The sequence below is a fragment of the Branchiostoma lanceolatum genome, chromosome 7 (genome assembly GCF_035083965.1).
Source record: "Branchiostoma lanceolatum isolate klBraLanc5 chromosome 7, klBraLanc5.hap2, whole genome shotgun sequence".
NCBI lineage: Eukaryota > Metazoa > Chordata > Leptocardii > Amphioxiformes > Branchiostomatidae > Branchiostoma > Branchiostoma lanceolatum.
In genome coordinates, this window is record NC_089728.1 from 3091325 (window position 1) to 3098031 (window position 6707).

General features: G+C 44.7%; 1 non-coding gene across 1 annotated transcript; it reads left to right on the forward strand.

The window, feature by feature from the left end:
- The first annotated feature begins 945 nt into the window (after window positions 1-945).
- Window positions 946-1017, forward strand: Trnag-ucc (transfer RNA glycine (anticodon UCC)). The gene has a single exon. It is a non-coding gene; the product is annotated as a tRNA-Gly (tRNA).
- The last annotated feature ends 5690 nt before the right edge of the window (window positions 1018-6707 follow it).

Sequence of the window (6707 nt, forward strand, 5' to 3'; positions counted from 1 at the left end):
GGTGTTTTATATCATACCTTTCGTGCCCGTGAACTGCCCGGCCGGGCCCCGGTTTGGAAATGAGACCCTGGCATAAAGCACCACATACTAACCGAAGTCGAAGTTCATTCAATTCTTAAGCTAGCCACCATCTAAACATTTTTCCAGCTATCGTCGCAGTTTTCATCATTACCAAGATCGGGTAAGTGTCGTGCGACTGTTATTATATCATGTGTGAACATTGTATGAGCGCATGTGAGTGGTAGCCCATATTTCAACGGCTCAGTAATGCTAAGGTCACATTTCCAAACCGGGGCCCGGCCGGCCTGTCGACGGGAACGAAAACTTAAAGTGTATGTCAAGAAATATACACAAATTCTGGTAATAATAAATGTCTCTTTTTTCTTACATTTTTGTGTGTGTTTTTGTTGTCTTCTATATTGTGGTTCGAGTGGCACAAGATTTTCGTTCCCGCAAGCTGCCCGGCCGGGCCCCCGGGTTTGAAATTAATGTGACCATATCATAACAAGTTGTTGTGCGACACAAACTCTACGATCTCACCTAAAATACAATTTGAGATACTAGTAGCTAGCAGCATCACTTTTCACACTTCACTTTCTTTTCACGGACATGTTTACTTATGTTATGTTGATAGTTTGTCGCCCCTTGGTTGATGCAAGGACATTATATAGGAGTGTAAGCAAGGAGGCTAACCTCCTTGGTATGGTGTAAGTCACATGTTGCAAACGACGTGTTTTCATCCATATTTCAAGATTTTTGCATGACACTGATTCAACTTGGCCACTTCACTGAAAAACAAAAGTATTTTCCTTCACTTGTTACTGGACTGTAACTCCTAGTAGCGTTTTACCAAGTATTAAATTTAAACAACTGAAGGCAAACGTTTATGGGGCTTTCACTCAAGTGAGCATCATCCTTCATGGTTAAACTTGACTTTTCATGCAGGCGTTGGTGGTGTAATGGTCAGCATTGTTGCCTTCCAAGCAGTAGATCCGGGTTCGATTCCCGGCCAACGCAGCATTATAATTTTGCTCTTTATTATCTTCGCCATGAAGGTTATGTGCTGGGCGCTGTCTGTGTGTGTGTGTGTGTCTATCTGTCTATCTGTTTGTTTCTGGACAACAATATCAAAATCGTAAGCTAGATACCGTGGATTACAACCCATTGCCATTGCGGCCTGTACAAGTCAATGAGACTTTTTATTTCTTCTTCATGCAAAAAATCGACAACGCAGCATTTACAACTAGTGCTGCGTACCTAAACCCCGGACCTGGTCCGGACTGGACCTAACGTTTAGGTTCAAGTCCAAAAAAACCTTAACGCCTGGAAACAAGTCCGGACTCGAAACAAAAAATCTCTCGCTTATGACCTGATTACGCCTTACGGAAAAAGGGCATGCAGGCCCTCATGTATAGTCATAATCCCTTTTTGTCTTAAGCCATCATAAACCTTCCTTTGATCGTGAAATTTGCAATGAAAAAAAATATGAAAATATTGCTGTTTTTGTGTTTTATAATTGAACTTTTGTGTTTACTACTGACTGTATATAATTTCGCATACATAGCTTTCAAATGATGTCAGATATATGCCAATTTTTGTAACAGGACAAAAATATTTTTGCACAAATACGCCATTGGTTCAGGTCCGGACTTTCAAGTCCGGACCTGAACCTAAACCTCTGGACTCGAGTCCGAACCTAAACCTAAACTCGGGTTTAGGTACGCACCACTATTCACAACGCTAACATAGCCCAGCGTTTTAGACTGCGAAGACGGGTTATGTCGGGACGGGGCGACAAGGGTTGATGTATGAGAAGACATCGACGCAGTTTTAATTGCCTGAAAAGTCAGACCGTCTGGCTCGTCCTCACCTTCCGTCTGTCATCGTCAAGATTTGATTGTCCTTTTAATGGGGCGACTTTGTTATTGATTTTTGGACCATCTATGGTCTGTTCTTAGTCTCTACGTATATACCTAGCCTCCACCAGGCACATTCTACGGGTGAATGGATCGTAGAATTCGGCGGAAAAAGGTAGCCTCCGATGCAGACTCCTCCCGGCTGTTTTCTTTTGCAAGTTACTGTTTTTACATTGCCGGGCCAGGAATAAGAAGAAAAAATGTAATAGTATAAATACAGTAACTTGCAAAAGAAAACAGCCGGGAGGAGTCTGCATCGGAGGCTAAGAAAAAGGAATGATTAGCCAGTAGAGTCAGCACATGATGAAGATCAAATTTCGCCCGCGTAACGGAGCCTGCAAAGGAAACCTGTAATACAATAATATTGTAATAAAAATGTTAGTCCGGACTAGTCTCTACCAGACTGACTACGCCGGCTACAGAGAGAATATTTGCCAGGGAAGTTTGGACACCATAGGGTTTCATTTGCAGGAAGGGGAATATTAACCCTTACCATCTTACCATGAACTGCCAATTATTCAGCTCTAATTATTCATTTTTGGGGGCCGAATTCTACGATCCATACCCCCGCAGGAAAGCCTGGTGGAGGTTAGTCTGTCCTAGGAACCCAGTCTTGTTATCTTTAGTACGTGGCGTCGCGTAACGGTTGGGGTGTTGGACCCAGAACCCAGAGGTCCTAGGTTCGAATCCCTTGACATGCCACCGATGTTGTTCCATTGGGAAAGGTACATGCACTTAACACGGCTTTTCTCACTCCACCCGGGTGTAAAAACGGGTACCTGACCTTTGGAGAGGTGGATGGAGAGGGATAGATTTCACCTTCCACTACTGTGCCCTAGAAACAACACACGGCCCCCACGCACTCAAAAATAGTCTATGGGACTGACGTAGTATTTAGTAATATAGAAGTTAAACTAAGAAAAATACGGTTCATTTTGTCAAGCGTCGAGAAAACCCATTTTTCTGACTAGATCAACAAGTTATCTAGCCAGTCGTACTACTATCTATAACCCATGAGAAAGGCATGGAGGAGGCTCCACTTTCTCTCCACTGAGGAGAGGTTGTTTGAGGCCAGTGAAGCAAAACTGCAGCAGCGACATCTTGCGGTTTAGCAACCGAGTATACATGTATACAATACGTACAATCGTCAAACATGTAAGATCATGTAAATGCTCAGTGTACAAAAGGGAAAAACATCAGATTATCCATATGTATGATGATGAGACTGACGACAGTCACGGAAAACAGTTGATCACATTAAGTCTGGACTTAGCTGACGGCCCTGATGGGTAGACTGGTGTAATCACGGTAAAAGCTGACCAGACCAACATGACTTAATCGAATCAAACCCAGCCGAGTTGGGCAAAGCAATTAAATCACTACTGGAACAGAGAAGAGCAATTAGATCAGTATCTATAGGCTGTGGCGACACAACTACATGTGGTATGAAAATGCACAACAGCGTGCTACGCCGGACGCCCAAGAGGACCACAACTGAACACACCAAGGCAAACAAACAAACAAACAAGCAAACATACAGACAAACAAACTGGTTGTAAATAGATATTTACCTCCGTGAAAGCCCGGCGTACCCGCTGTCTCTGGTACCACGATTCCCTCGTCTTGCAACTTGTCTAAGATGGTGGGTATCACCTTGAGCGCCCCGCCTGGATACACGTAGTTTACAGTCCCGGTGCACGTTCTCTCGTGTTCCTTGAGGTGACCGACGCGTGCGAACTTCTTGCCACACTTGGAACAGGACCAGGACCTTGCGTATTTCTTGAAATCTGTGATGTAGCTGAAATGGGTTTGATAAAGGTTCAGGTACATGGTGTCCTCGTACCTTGGCAGAGGGCATCTGACGAGCTCCGCAAAGCAATTAATATACATGTACTCTTCGTCGTTTGCCTGAAGAGAGTTTTGTTCACTCTTACAAGACTTAGAGTACACGTAAATGTTGAGTCGAAACAGTCTTTCCAATTCGTCCAGCATACCTGACGCCGCCCCCTTAAATGCCTTTCGTGTCTTCCCAGTGAACGACAGATACTGCCACAGCCAGCAGGGATTTTGTGGTCTTCTCGAGTCGTGTTTTGCTTTCCCCTTTGTGCAAGGCGAGACAGTGAAAAGCACAGGTTGTCCACGTAGGGACCATTGGGTCCGCCTTGCAGGGCGATAATGGCCTTGATGTTGACGATATAGTCGGGTAAAAAACCGGAAGCGCTTGTTGGATGTTCTGTCAACTTGCTGACGTAGAATGTGGCGTTTGTAATCTTGCAGACGATATATCTAGAATCGGGTCTCTGTTGTCTTGCGTGTTCCAGAATGTCGACCGTTTCCAACTTGTTGATTCCGTTTTCGTTTTCCACTAATATGGGCTCCTCTAGAAAGCAGTGATTGTCCATACTCGGGTAGTAATATCTCAGCTCCCCTGTTTCGTTGTTTCTCAGAATGAAACCAAATGACACGTTTATTTTGAAGGCTGTTTGTTGTTCCCGGAAGATGCCCCACACTTCAGCTGTCAGCTCGTCTATGATGCTGGAGTTCAGTCGAAAATTGTAGGTGCTGTGAACTTTGTTTTCTCGAGAAGTGGATGCGTATGTCTGACCATTTCTGGGTGTACATTTCGACCAATGCTGGGTCCTCCTGCGATGCCCACGGTCGTCGGGTACGATCGTTGGATCTTCTCGTAGACACGGTGATATGCTGTTGTCCGGGTGAGACGTCAAACCGTGCTTTCTTAGTCGACTTTTGGTTTCCCTCGTTATGTGGTGGTGGCGGTCTCTTTAAACTCTGCGATGATGCTCGCTCTTGCGCTGTGTCAGTTTCTTCATTGTGTGGTCTCGTTCTACTTTGCGACGTGGTAGGCTCTTCGTTTTTGCGTGGTTGTACCCTATGAACAGTCTTCATCTACCAATGGGAGTCGTTTGCCGCATTTTACACCGAGTTTACCTCTTCCTCCGAAACAAACAACGATCCGAACTTGTTTGAATTGTCAGTGACGCTCTCTCTCTGCAAAGACAATTTCCGTCTTACGATGTAATGTCGTTTGCTGTATTTGCACACCTGAATCAAGTTTTCCTCCCTTGAAACAAACAAAGGACGATCCGAACTTGTTTGAATTGCCAGTGACGCTCTCTCTCTCCAAAGACAATTTCCGTCTTACGATGTGGTGTAATTTGCTGTATTTACACACCTGACTGTCCATCACAATTGGTTAGCAGTTCGACCAATGAGAGAGTGACTACATGTCCGTCAAATATTTGCATTTTTATGTCTTAATTTTGCATTTCTACGGGTTGACGGTTGGCGGCTATGGTATCTACAGTATTTACAGTAGGAGCGTGAAACTAAAAGATCACCATATGTAGATTATTTTTGTGCCATTTTTGCACACTTTTGATAAGAAATCTGAGCGCAAATGTGGTTAACAGTGGCATTAAATGTCAATTTCATAAGGATTACAGCAACTAGAAAATTTCCAGTTTTCAAGTCTCATAAAATGCTCTGGATGCCTTTAAACAAGGGTGTGGTTTTCCTTTCCTCAATAAGCCCATTCGTAGATTCGAGTACGCGTGTGCAGTGTCAAAGGTGAAGGCCCCTGGGACGTTAACAAAACCCGCCTGGACATTGTTTATATGCAAATCGAGACAATGTCGAGACGTAGACGAGAACTATTTAGAAGCCAGGGGCCTTCACCTTTGACACTGCACATGCGTACTCGGATCTACGAAAGGGCTTTAATATAGGAGCGATCGCTGTTTTTGTTTACATCCGGGGTATCACCTGCCAGGACGTCAACAGATCAGATTACCAGTTAATATTCAAATTAGCAGATCGAATCATTGACTAATATGTAAATTCATATTTTGTCTACCACCTGCTTTTTGCCTGACAGTGTGTCACCGTGACATCATCGCTCGTTTAGCTCTTTTCTGAACAACCCACAGCCCCTACACCCCGACCAATCGAATCACGTGAATCGCATTGAAACTCAGATTCGTATCAGCCATTTCCCTAGCCTCCGTTGCAGTCCTTTTCCCCGCGGCGTTTTTTCTTTTTCAATTTTTTTGGGGGGGGGGGGGGGGGCGCCGCGTATCTGCTTGGGATCTCGTATCCGCCGTGCCCCTGTGTCCGCTATAGACCCTGTATCTGATACAGGGTCTATAGCGGACACAGGGGCACGGCGGATACGAGATCCCAAGCAGATACGCGGCGCCCCCCCCCCCCCCCAAAAAAAAAATTGAAAAAAAAAAACGCCGCGGGGAAAAGGACTGCAACGGAGGCTACATTTCCCGACAAATCGCTTTCTAACTTGCGTTAACGACTACATCTGACCAAACAAACTCGCCAGTGAGATGGTGGAAGGTGTCAGCTTCCAAAAGACGTTTTCAGATTGACAATTTTGACACTTTGGAAGTGATTGAATCCGCCTGCAATTTAACTTCTAGTTTCTACTACTTTTCTCTAAACGTTAAATCGCGGGCGGATTCAATTACATCCAAAGTGCCAAAATTGTCAATCTGAAAACGTCTTTTGGAAGCTGACACCTTCCACCATCTCACTGGCGAGTTTGTTTGGTCAGATGTAGTCGTTAACGCAAGTTAGAAAGCGATTTGTCGCGAAATGGCTGATACGAATCTGAGTTTCAATGCGATTCACGTGATTCGATTGGTCGGGGTGCCCTACGGCCTCAAGAAACCTACAGGACCTTTAATAATCAACCTTGCCTTCACCTCATCTGACCTGACCATCGAGTGAAACGTCATTTTTAATCTGCTAACAACTGTCGTT